The following is a 13,393-nucleotide window of genomic DNA, read 5'->3' on the forward strand; positions in this document are numbered from 1 at the left end:
GTCTGAATTTGCCCATCCAGAAACACGTTGGTTTCGGGGTTTTTTGTGGGGTTTTTGTTTTGTTTTGTTTTATTGGTGGCCAGAGAGACTACTAAGATGATGAAATGCCCCAGAGAAGGGCTAGCACAGAGCAGTTGCACAACTGGAGTGGAATAAAGTTCTCGTGCAGGAATTTAGCCTGGATGTGCATTCCCAGGAGCAACAGCGCTCATGAATAAATAATAATAATATTAATACTATTAATAAAGTGTCATTCATCCTAGGGTATAATGCAGACCTGTCATATGTTAGGAAAACAACATCACAGCGCTTCGCTTATGTCTTCCAAAGATGTATTAAAAAGGATGAGCACCATATTGTAGAAAAACCACCATATGCCATTCACCCTTTGTTCTGACTTTTTTTTTCCCTTTTGTTAGGCGTGTTACAACTTTCTCTTGGAAGAGTGCCAGTGTCAGAAGAATATATGTTATCTCTTCTTTTGGCTTCCAGAGATCTGAGATAATCTCTCCACCTACAGTACGGGAAGAAGTGTCCACTTATGTAATACGCAGTTGCACTTCTACTGCTCAGCCTTGGGAGTATCTAATAACCTTTAATCCAGAGCGGATTTCTTTTTTCCTCAAAAAGCCAAAGGCATTAGAACCGGTCATAGACAATCCCCCAGTTTTCATATTCATTTCCAGGTGAGAAAAAGGTTCATATTTTGTACATATTTGTGGGGGTGCTTGATTAATTATTATTATTTTTTCTAGTACAGCCTTTTAATTTTTTCTGCAACTTTGGTAGCGTCAACATTGTCCCTTTATTACCAGTGTATTTCTGATTTATTGCAATGTGGGGCCAGCAAATAAGATTGTCAGAATGAGTATGTGCTTGTTATAACCCACTCAAATAAAAAAGAAAAAGAAAACAAATTCGAGTCAGTTTTAATTTTGACACTGATTGATGTTGATATTTCTGACCAGTTTTATGTTGCACAGATTTTAAACAATATTCTCCTCTGATCTTCGGTGCTGTAGTTATAAATACTTGATAGTGTTTTCATAAAAGAGTCTTTTTACAATATGTTTAATGAGAGCTTCTGCTTCAGATATACAAGTAAAAGGGAACCTAGCCTAATACGGTGATAGGGAGATGCTCAATAAGTGGTATATATCCTCTAAAAAGTGAAAAAACGATTCAGCTATTATACCTGTGTCTTTCACTGTCACTTTACTGTATCAATTATTCATGTAAAATCTAACTGAAAAATGTGACTTTTAGCAATCATTTAAAAGATTCTCTAAACAGTAGCACGACAGCTGATCTGACCGCTAAGCGCTCATTCATCACCTGCCTGTAATGATGGGCCCGTGACAAAGTGAGAAGAAAAAAGTTGTTCCTTTTTTCTCTCTTAGGCAAATAAATAAATAAATAAATAAATGTTATTTGTGATTATGCGACATTTGCTTTCCATTTCCACAGCCAGTTAGGGTTCACAAACATGAAAATCCATTATGGAATGGTACGTAAAGTGTGACCGATTCTTGTTCAGTCAATTAGTGAGCGAGGTCTGAATATGATGTTTATCTGATAATCTGCATCTTTGGTGCAGGCACAAATAAAGAGGCTATTAACAAAGGATTGGGTTTAACTTCTTGGGAGCAACTGGTTCAACAAATTGCACTTTCACCGATTATGTGTTCACACAAAGAACGCAGCAGCCTCTTTCCTATTTGTAATAAAATATAAGGACTATATATGGAAGAATATAAGCATGCAGCAGAAAATAAATGTTAACACTAAAAATCACATTTTTAGAGCTTTGTTTCTATTCATGAAGCTTCTTATTAACGTAGGGCTTTTCAAAAAACCACTGTGTGGTCTCTTTGTTTATACTAAGACACACTTCTTAAATATGGACATATTATTCCTCTGAATGCAATGCTATTTATATTCTACAAGAATTACTGCAGTGAATTCCATATAGAAATGCTCACACATCTGTACTCTAACTATGATATTTAGTGCAAGGGTCATGAATAATAAAGTTGCTAAATATGCTTATTGCTATCTATAAATAAAGGTTATCATATTCAGGGTTTTGGAGGGTTAGAACAAGTCAGGTTAGTTGCAAGACAATAGAGTCTTAATTTTACTTTGAAAATAAATACTTAAATTTATAAGTATTCATATTATTTCTAAGGTGCAGCTAGCCTAAATTAACACTGCAAAATGTAATTAATACAACAGCAAAATTGCAGGAGTTCACGCTACCCTAGAACGTTCTACCAGCAATACGTCTCCAGTTGAGCAGGCGTTTGGCACTGACAGCCCAACCCTACCACACTCAGAGGTAAAACCCCTATTGATTTCAGTGTGGGACAGAAAAGCAACAGGGGTTGCACTACAGTTTAAGAGTGAATTGTCTGTATTTTTTGTGGACTTTGAAGGGATGGTATCAACAGTTTATCAGTTTAAATTTGCTGCTCAGTTCTGTTAGTTTTAGCGACGCTTTCTATAGACCGATTCTTATGACAGATGATTAGGTTTAAGGAGTAACGGTTAGGTTTAAGGAGTAATTTCTCTTCTACTTTAAAACCAATTCTTGAAAATATATAAAAAAACAAAGCCTTCTCACCCCATCCACTCCATGTGTTTATACTGAATGTTACGAATTTAAAATTGAGGGGGTTTGGGCCACTTAAGAAATGGCTGAAGAAGTAGGAACCCTGTACAATCTCTGTTGCCAAGGGAATATCCCAGGTCTTCCCACACTTCCATGCATTAAGGCAGGGCTCAGGCTGGCTGAAGGGCACCCTGTCTGCCCTGAGAAATTCAGCCAGGAGGAGCAGGCAGCATTGCCAGCACCACACACTGCTGGTGGAGCTCACCAAGAAGCGACTTGCGCCTACTGGAGGAGTATTGGGCATGGAGAGTGTCCGCATCCTCACATACTTTGCTGTGTGGATTCTAGCTCTGCTAATGACAAAGTTGCAGTGCAATAATGAGAAGAACAATGTTTGTTTTGATCCGTTTGATAATTCATTTAAAAGTATTGTACCAGAGCCATCAAGACAGAGAGCTGCGCCATTGTTCAAAACTGGCACTATCTCATTATGTGAAGTAATTGAAACCTGTGGGAACAATATATGATTTAAAGCAGACAGTGAGGTTCTTTTCTTAAAAAACAATAGCATTGTTTTCCTATGATCCTGATCTTGCTCATGGGAGTAAACTTGCTAAGCAAGGAGTTTGTGAATTTTTCAGCTGCTGATTCAGAATGACCAAAATCACTTTCCAAGATGATCACAGAATGGGGTCCCACTTCAATAAAAACTTCTTCAACGTAGTGCTAGAGAATTGTATCTCCCTGCGCACACATGGGTGGATTTCCAAGTGCTCCATATGTGTTAAAGATGAACAGATAACTGACAGTGCAAGATGTGCACCGAATAGGCTGTGGGACTGACACGTGTGGAGCCTGACTTTTGCTGGACTACAGAGGTACTGAAAACATTGCTCTCTGCTCCTCATTAGGTTTATGTCCTACGAATAAAATGTCAAGCAAAAGTAGAAAAACCTCTAAGTACATTTTAGCATTACACACCCCAGAGGTGCTCAATAGGTACTAAAGAATTTCTTCGCCTTAATTAAGAGGTTTGGAGACCGGATGAACAAATGACAAACGATTTTGATTTACTTGGAAAAATGAGTCATATCACTTATTATTAACTATTAAAGCAATTTAAACCCTTCTGAGAATAGATCTAACACTGCAACGCTTTGAAGGTTTGATATGTCTTGTAATCCATAGATTATTAAAGTTAATTTCTCTGCTGAGATCCTACTTTCAGTAAAAAATGCATGTACACTAAAATGATGTTGGTTTTTTTGTTTGTCTCTCCCTTTCTTTTAACAAAGATGTACTTTAATTGGCTTTCTATTTATACTGCACTCAATAAAGGTATGGAGGCTGCAAGTGGGAGAAACCTTGCACAATTCTGACTTGCGAAGCTTACAGAAAAGCCCCCCATTCATCCGCAAGTACACCCAAACCTTTCATTTGGGCTTGGTTGTGCTTGTGGGTGCATGGCATTCTTTTCTCTCTATTTGTTCTCCATGTATAATTTAGACTACATTTTGCTTTAGAGACCCTTAACGGATAAGGAAAAGAAGGCAATAACAATATGTTGATTTATATCACCGTGAAACATTCTCCCCCCATACTTCAAAGTAATTTTAATTGAATTTAGTCCTCTTGACTTTCATTTACTTATAAATGAGTTTTAGTTGTAATGTTAGAATGAAACAGACTTTAGCAGTTAACGGGTTTTTAGTGTTTTTGATTATAGATTATTATATAATGTTTCTTGGGCTAGAAAATACTAATGCTAAATAAATGCTAAATACCATCCCATATTAGATCATTTTAAAACCTTCCACTCTTCTATGGGCAGGAGAGAGGCACATCTACTTGGGTCAAAACACAGCTCATTTAAATAGGTAAAGATGTTAGAGAAAATGATTAAAAGTACCACAATTCATTTACCAGCTTCTGTCCAGAATCAAGAATATATCTAACCAGAAAATTGAAAAAACAAACAAGGGTATCTTCCAAAGGAACTGTGCCATGTATAATCCAATCAGTTGTGTGTGCACATTTATAATTTTTTAGCTCTTCATCCATAGATCATAGGACACTAAGAGCCCAATTCATTAAAAATTGAATACTCTATTTAAGCTGGATGCTCTTATACTCAGAGAAAAAGCATGGAACCGTTTTTTTCCCTCTGAAAAGTCACATTTTTGCTGTTCAATAAACCCTTGTTTCTCTCAGCTTCTAACTGGACAGCGCTGCTCAGTTAATTGCTGCACAGCCTTAGAACTTGAAAATTAAATGTAGAAAAGAAGATCTGATTGACAAAAATGTCTGCTATGTTCTCTGAAAACTGTAGAATCCCCACCTGCCCTTAACGCACACACACACACAGATACCCCCTCCTGCCCTGTTCTACCGCAGCTGCCCTCAGTTTAAAACTCAGTTAAGCAGTTGTTCTGTATTTGAACCCTCCTTAAAGCCTATGAGTCAGCCCTAATCAGTTACATTACATTAACATCAGTGGGGGCCACATTTGCAATTCCTATTGGATTTTTCACTTCCAGTTTATGCAAGTCTTCCCTGCATATCCAGATCTCTTGTTAGAAAATACGTTATCTCTGAGAGCAACTTCCATGCTCTAAGCAGCCATAGTTATCTCAACAGCATGGACTCTGAAGTTTGGAAGCCCCAGCTGGTTTACTCTGCTAAAAAATAAGCAGGGTATATGGAATGGGCAGGAGGAGCTGAGTGTCTTCTGGGTTCCTGAACAGACAGGGAAGACTTTGAAGCATTTATTGGTAGACTCTTTTCCTCTCTGGCAGAAATACGGTCAGATATATGTTGTACAAACTGCACCGCTCCTGTCATTTTAAAATCCTGCATACCCGAAGGATCTCAGTTATCAGTACTTCAATGCATGCCTTACACAGTTACAAATATAATTTTGATATTGGATTTCAAGCTTGCAGGTCTGTATTTTCAATGCTTACCGAATTCTTTTAGCATCCCTTCCACTATGTACAATCCTAAGCTGGAAATGCTTACGCAGATCTGCCTTCTCTGTAAGAGCAGAACAGTTCCTTCCCGCTACAACGTAAGGTGCAAAAACTTCCTTAAATGAAACAACCAGTAAAGAGTAAACCAACCCTCTCCCAAAACGCGCTTTTGCTTGCATACCAGCTCTTTGTTTTCCTGACACATAAATCACACAGTAAGTTCTTTCTGAAATGTATTTATGCTCATCAAGATAAATCTCCATTCATAACACCTGAAACTTTTTTGCCTATTAGAGAATTTTAGAACTTTATTCTTATGCACTCTGTAGATGTAACACCTTTACTGACCCTGTTAATGCACCTACTGCAAGCTAAGCTTACACAATGTAAGAAGCTCTGTTTTCCAGGGAAAAGCCCATTAAAGCCGAAAGAAATTGCCTGTCTGCATTTGCATCCCCTGTTATGAAAGTGTACAAGATAGAAAATACAGACTAAAGGCAGATGCAGAACTACCATTATTAAAAGTATACATAGAGGAGTACCATGTCATGCTCTTAGTTTTCTTGTAACCACTGTATCCTGCTATACAATAGCATGCTATTTCCTATTCAGAGTAATTACCAATGAGGGCAAATGCTGAATTTTTAATGGTGCCCATTGTAGGCAGCAGAATGTTCTAAATGAGAAATAATAAAGACCTGGTCCTAAGAGATATATCTGTCTATAGACTTTGCTTAAGAAAATTAAATGGGGGCAAATAAAGTATGTAAATATAAAGTTCTCAGAAAACGAAGATTAAATGCCTCATCCTAAAAGAGACAGCTGTGGATTGACTGAAGCAAAGTTTTGGCTTAAAGCAGTAGTGCAGACCTCCTGCCACTTCTGCACTGTGAAAAGTCTACAAAACAATCAGCAATGCAAAGAAAGCAAAGGTGGGCAGAATAAAGACACAAACCAGAATGTGGTCTCCCATGAGTCTGGGCTGCCCAGAAGGCAGGAGAAAAGGCTGAGGAAAGACCCCTGCAAGAGACCTTTCCAGAATTCTGCTGTCAGAATTTTCCACTTCTTCTCCTGGTTGATGTATAGTAGCTGTTCATCCTGCTCAGTAACTGTTATGCCACAGCATGCCTCATAACATACCCTAATCCTTTCAAGTACTTTCAATATCAGCTACGGATTCAGTAAGTGCAAACTGGGTTAAAGCAGAAAAGCAATCTGGTTTTGGTTTCTATGGTAGATTCAGATGCTCATTACCAATTACCGTAGTTGAGACTTTGACCCGAGAACTGCAATGCAGTCAGTGCTGCAATGTCAACTCCTGTTCTTTGGGATCATGCTACTGATCCCACAAGCAGGAGAGGCGCAGTTTAGCAGTTGCCAGACAGAACAAGCAAAGCATTTCAAGCTTTATTTTATACAAGCATCTATTGCTCTTCACTTTCTGAGGTCACCTCCAGAGGCTGGAGATCAAAAAATGAAGTTAGGATCCAAGAGGAGATACACAGCTCTTTACAGAATGGGAAGAGGTGCGGGAGGCCGAAGACACGGCCACTTGAGGGAGCTCAAATAGCACCACCATCCAGAACCCACCGCCATGGAGAAGAACCTGCCCAAGGCTCACCCCGAAGAGCCTCCCGTCCTGTCAGGAAGGCCCTCAGCCTGGCAGCCCTGCAAGGTTTAAAGCCTTTTAGCACTTCATAAAGCGGCCCTTAGCAGGCCACAAAGTTTACTCGCTTCCATATGAGTTGTAAACTGCAGTTAGAAAGTATATACTTTATAGAGCCCGGAGGAAAGGTGCCACGTGCTTCTGCAGCAGGCCCTGGCTGAAGGGGAGCAGCCTTACCTAGTGACTCATATTTGTATGAAGCAGCCAAACCTGCTTCTAGCTGTGCACTTAACGAGGTTAAGATCACTATTATGATGGTAATTAATGAATTTCACTCGGCATTATCGCAGTGCAGTGATAAAACCCTGAATATGAGATCTGAGAATATGTGGTGTTGTACAATGCTAAAGGAAAAATACGATTGAATTGTAGCTGGCAAGATCTCAGTACTTAATGGGATATCGGTAGGAATGCCAGCATATGGTATCCCGTATTCGTGATCCGTATCATAGATCCCTTTTATATAGCTCTTGATATCCGCAGACCTCAGACTGGGCTTGCACTGTTTTACATCACTGTAAGCATTAAAAACATTACAACTCAAAATGCGAGAACTGCATGTGCCTGCCTTCATCACGTGGTGTTATGCTAATATACCACGTTAATGAGCTATACGAGGAATATTGAAAATGCAATAGCATCTTAATGCAATATTGATAAAAGACTGTCATTCCCGCTCATTCTGTCTCACTTGCAACAGTGCCTGGCAAATTATAGTTGTATTTTCATGATCATAAACTTACAGGAAACATGTTCAGGGTCTGTCAACAGTTGAAAATAGTATTCACCATACATTTGTGTCTGTCTTCTTCATAAAATGCTTAATGCGCTGTGTTTTGCAGCACGGTTTATATTTCACGTGACCAATATATGAAACCGTGTAATGTGAGATCATGTAATGGCTACAGTAAACAAAATGTGCAATAATATTTATATACATCTGCTTTCTATATAGGGTATCAGTCTGTACGCTCGTACGCACAAGACTGAGGGGCGTGCGTATACAGCAGTGCAACATTAACTGTTGAAAGGCTTGGAATAACTTTTTTTGTTGCTGGTTTTTATTGGTGGTAGTGGAGCTCCATAGGGTTCCATAGCACCAGGCGCCGCCGGCAGCCCGAGCTCCTCTGAGCATGGTAATGGGCTCACAAGCACGCAGCCCATCTCAGCCATCAGTTTATCAAAGTTCTGTTTGCTTTATGAATAAAACACTGTGAGAAATTATCCCGTAAGACCAGGAGGCAAATTCACCCTCCGTGCGATTCGACAGACTTTAAATGACTGCTCCACAGAAGGATTTGGTCCTCCAAGCCCCATGTATGGGAGAAAGAGTTTTGAGAGGAGCTGACTTTTAACAAGAGTCTCACAGATGTCTGCTAAAACCTTAATAGAAGCTTTGAGCCAGAGGCTCCTATAATTCAACCCCTGAACTTCTGAACAACAATTTTATTTAGAAAGTTGATTTATTCATAAGTAAATAGGATACAGTGTGGATGAAGTACAAGGGATCAGGAGGCAGTTATTAGATTTATAAGTACAAAAGCCTCACTGTTGCAGACAGTGGAGGCTCAGCAGTTACTGTACCTTTCAAAACTAATATGTAACCATATCTGTTTTAAAAGAGTGATTCATATTACTCCGAATGCATGAGAAACTCTTTCTCATCCCCACCACAGGAAACTTGAGTCTGATTTTAATGAGCTTCAATTGGAATGTGGCCTTTGAAAAGTAGTGCATTTGAAAAGATGGAACATTAAATTTTGTAATGATGTAAAACATCTTCAATTTTTGACAGGACAATGGTGCTTATTGTGCTTTATGGGCCCAGTGGTGATTCAAAGGTCACTTTGTATATGACTCCACAGACAGGGGCAGCAGTGAATGAAAATTAGGTTACATGTGATCAGCTTTATTATTAATCAGATGAAAATGGATTTTTAACATTTTTCTAATGAGCAACAGAGAAAGAAGAAAATACCATGAATAAAACTACGAGCGGGAACAGCAAGACCGAAATGCACGACGTGCATAACTAAACTCATCTGTATTAAATCTGAAATCCTTAAACACTGTCTGAAGAAATAAAATGCAGCTGCATATTTTTGTGTCATAAATATATAGAAAACTGCTGAAATACCTACTGTAATTTACTATCTCTGTCCTTTGTTTATAACTAACTAATGAACTGATTTCTTCGTACAGTATATTATCGCAGCGCTGGGTAGCACCGCTATGGTTAAGGTTGTGTCAGCGTTTCCATTATAAATCCTGTTTTTCAGGGGTTTATAACTCAGCTGTAAAAATGCAGCCCAGGCTAAAACTTGGCACACAAGGTCTCTGCCAGGAGTGCATTTATTTTACAAATTTCCCCCAAATGTCTCTTGGAATATTCCGGTGCTGCATGAGTGCAAATGACACAAATACTGTACAACTTTCCTAGTTCCGAATTCTGCACCTGTTCAACTTTACAAACGTGTTTTGACCTTTGAAATTATGTTTTCTGTCCGTTTTTTGTGGGATTATTATCAATTTTTTCTAAGCATGCACCTTCATAAAATGACAGACAACACACCTCAGATCCGGAAAGAAGAAAGTTAATAACACTTCTGAAATCCCTCCAAACGCCGATCCTGAGTACAGTCAGTACTGCCTTTACACACCCTAGAATATTTTCATGCTAAATAAAACAAAGCAGTGAAGAATTTGATTGCTGAACATCAACTGCAGAATCCCCGCACTGCAAATGAACCTGCATTAAAGCCCCACGTTAATAAAACTCTCGATGGCCAGCAGCCTGCATGCTGAGCCCCATGTCTGTCTCAGCCCAGTGCCTTCCAGCTATCCTGCAGTCCTGTTCAGAGCAGCAACTAGTGCCAGGAGCAGGGAGAGGAGTGGCTTGCAGCAAGGAGAACCTCTTTGCTCAGCTAATCATCCGAAAAGGAGTAGGAAACAAAAAAGACAGAGCAATGAAGCTGAGAAGCAAATTCCAAACCAGCTCTTCTGATGGTAAAGCCATCAGTGTGGGCATTGATGCTGGAAGGGAGGCTGAAGGAGAGGCCAGAGGGGAGGCACACAGCCTGTAGACCAGCACCAGCATCAGCACTACCCAAAAGCAGCCCCTACACTGATGTTCCCCAGCATCCCCCTGGCTGGTACCGGGGGCTGCTCCATCCCACACATCCAGAGGGATGGCTGTGGTACCTGCCTACTCCAGAAGAAGGGGGAACACTTCATTAACCAGGAAAGTGCCCGTCCAGGGGGACAAGGGTTAGGCAGGCCCAAGGGCCATGAATTCACCCTCGTCATTATTGCATCAGATTCAAGGAGATGCCACCAACTCGCTGCCCCCACAGCCCCTTCTCTCTGAGCACCTGAACCTGTGGCCCCAAGAGATGGCAGATACCTGCACACAGTTGCCATGTTCTTGTGCATCAAAGCAAGAGCAACCACAAGTCTGGCCTAGGGCTGCTCAAACAAAACAGTTCCAAGCTCCAGCACAATTGCATTGCCATGGGTATTTCCAGACCCTTAAATCCCTTTGGCACATCCAGGACTACTGCTCATGCCACACTCTGTGCAATGCTCTGCTCCCTGGGCAGCATCTGGGGGTAGATGCACGGGATAACAAGTTCTCCCTGTATTTTATGTGGGCTCAGGATCGTGCCCCAAGCAGGGCAGAAAGTACAGAAGTGTATCAGTAGTGCTTGAAAGGGAGGGGGGGGAGCAATCTAAAGTACGTTTGCTCTCAAAATAGGGCTGCAAACTGGACCTTTGTTCACTCTTTGGGGCAGCTCTTGATTAGTTTTTATTTGGTCTTCATTGCTATCTCAGGCAGTAATACTAATGCTTGTTCCTTTAAGAAAACACACAGCTTCTACAGTAAAATACAGAGGATGTGCTATATAGTACTTTTGATTAATAAGCAAAATAGCCATGTAAAAGGACTATAGCATATTGGCACTGGTTCCTGCTGCACTGAGGCTTCTTTGTGAAATTACTTAATTACTTCTCCCTCCACCCGCTCCAAACTTTGTCTGAAAAAATCTGTGGCTAACACAAGACTGAGGAATTTTGCTTTTCTTGGCCATTTTTTTCTCCTGAACCCTTTTTTTTTTAAAGAAAAAGAAAAAAAAAAAAGAAGTATCATCGTCCATCTACAGCAGCGTTCCTTTGGGAGAAAGACAACTGCCTGAAGAGGAAACACCAGCACAACTGCATGTTGCGTGGCAAGAACACTGCCCATACCTCCAGTGAAAGCAACTGCCCCTCATGGCATAAGGTGAACAAACAGATTCTATAGCCTGTTGGAAGCTCCTTCATTTTTAATAGATTAGGCAAGAAAAAGCGTTAGCTGGCTAGTAAAAATGTATAGAGAGTTTTAAGGAAGAAAGCAGAAGTATGGAGTAAACATATACTTAGCGAAATGTAAAAAATACAGGTTTTTAACTCAATTTCTAAGACTTCTGCAACAAAGTGCAGAGAAAGACAGATGAAATTATGTTCTGACTACCTACACTGAATAAGCGCAATGGGAAGCCCTGTATATAGTTATCAGTGGCGCTGAAATTTGCTTAGGAAAGCAACAAGTCTTTTGTTCTGTTGACAGCAGTTATTACAATTAATTCATTTTGTGATTGGTATTTGCACTGAGTGACAAGGTGTTATTTTACCTCAGTAAAAGTTAAAATGGTAATACCTACATGCGAAATAACACCGAGTTTTGCTATCACTCACTCGATAAAAGAAAAGCCTTTCCTCAGCAGTGCCTGCTCAGCTGCCGGGAGCCTGAAGGACAAGCATCAGGCTCCCCATTTCCTCCTCACTCACCACTCTTTCCTGCTCTTTTAAGGCTTTCTTTGGGGGCTACCCCCCACCTGCAGGCAAAGGAGCACCAGGTGAGGTAAATTTCACCTTCTGCAGCAGGAGCCGGCAAGCCAGGGGAAGTTTGCAGCGCTAGCAAATGGCAAATAACCCATTAGTTCTGGATAGTTCAGCATGTCTCTACTTTTATTATAAGTTAGCCTCGCTAAACCATTGACTTAACAGAGAATCATTATAAATCCCCATTTTGAGTTTTTTTATTAGCGGTATTTATCACCTTCTCAAAATCAATCCTATATTTTTAAATTAAAACAAATGACTACTCGTGCTGCAATCAATATTAGTACATTTCCCTTTTAAAAAGGAGGAAAAAAAATGGAATACAAAGAAATGTCCTTCTTTGGCTGCATCAATCCAATTTCAATATAATTCAATATTTAATAAATATAATCCTCCATGTCTGTGCAGGGAAACATCATAAAAAATGCAAAAGGTTTCCTGGTCTCCAATAACTTGCATGAAACAAAGTGTTTCCTTATTCCTTCCATAAATACTGCAGTCTTATGCCACTGCTTTTTTTTCTTCCTGTGTATTAGAGTTTGCTCTGATTATGTATAAGAAAAGAGGTTTACATATTTCATGATTAAAATACGAAGCTCTACCCACCACCTCCAGAAAAATCCCCATCTTTCTCTCTTTGTACTTCTCTGGCTTGTTTTTGAAAGGGCAAAAAAAGAAAAAAAAAGAAAAAAAAGAAAAAGAAAAACCTTATATAATACCTAATTTGTACATCTGTGGTTTCCCTCTGACTTGTGTAGGCACCATATGTTTTTAATTATCATAATAGCCTTAAAGAACCTGTTCAGTGGGAAACACATATGATCCTTTTATTACTGGTTTGTAATTTAAACAGTTTTAACAGAAAAGGTCTGGCTATAAGGGACCGAGAGGCACAAAGGTCTAAAAACCCTGTTATTGACCTCTGAAAGCACGAGTTCAAATCCCACCCACCGAGGTGGGACCCGGCTTTCCCTCCTCTGACAGAGGTAATCGGTCACATGTGAGACGGCTCTTCGAGACCTCCAAAGACATAATCTCCAATCTCCAGCGACTCAACGTCGCAGTCAGAGGCTGACACAACGAGGTGGGGGTCTGTAAATATTATCGCGCACCAGTTCTGGGCTTTCTTCTCCCCAGTGAAAGCTTGGCGAGCAACACGGTAGGAGAAACCCTACGCAAGCCAGAAGCTCAGAAATTCAGCAACCCTCATTAGTTGTTGCCCTTTTAAATTCACGATTTTGTCCTTTATGCAAATGTGAGACTTGT

General features: G+C 40.0%; 1 protein-coding gene across 6 annotated transcripts in view; it reads right to left on the reverse strand.

Annotated features, from left to right (window-relative positions):
- ZNF536 (zinc finger protein 536) overlaps positions 1 to 13,393 on the reverse strand; it is a 319,073-nt gene that overhangs the window by 80,830 nt on the left and 224,850 nt on the right. The window lies entirely within an intron of this gene.

Source organism: Excalfactoria chinensis, chromosome 11 (assembly GCF_039878825.1).
Source record: "Excalfactoria chinensis isolate bCotChi1 chromosome 11, bCotChi1.hap2, whole genome shotgun sequence".
Taxonomy (NCBI): domain Eukaryota; kingdom Metazoa; phylum Chordata; class Aves; order Galliformes; family Phasianidae; genus Excalfactoria; species Excalfactoria chinensis.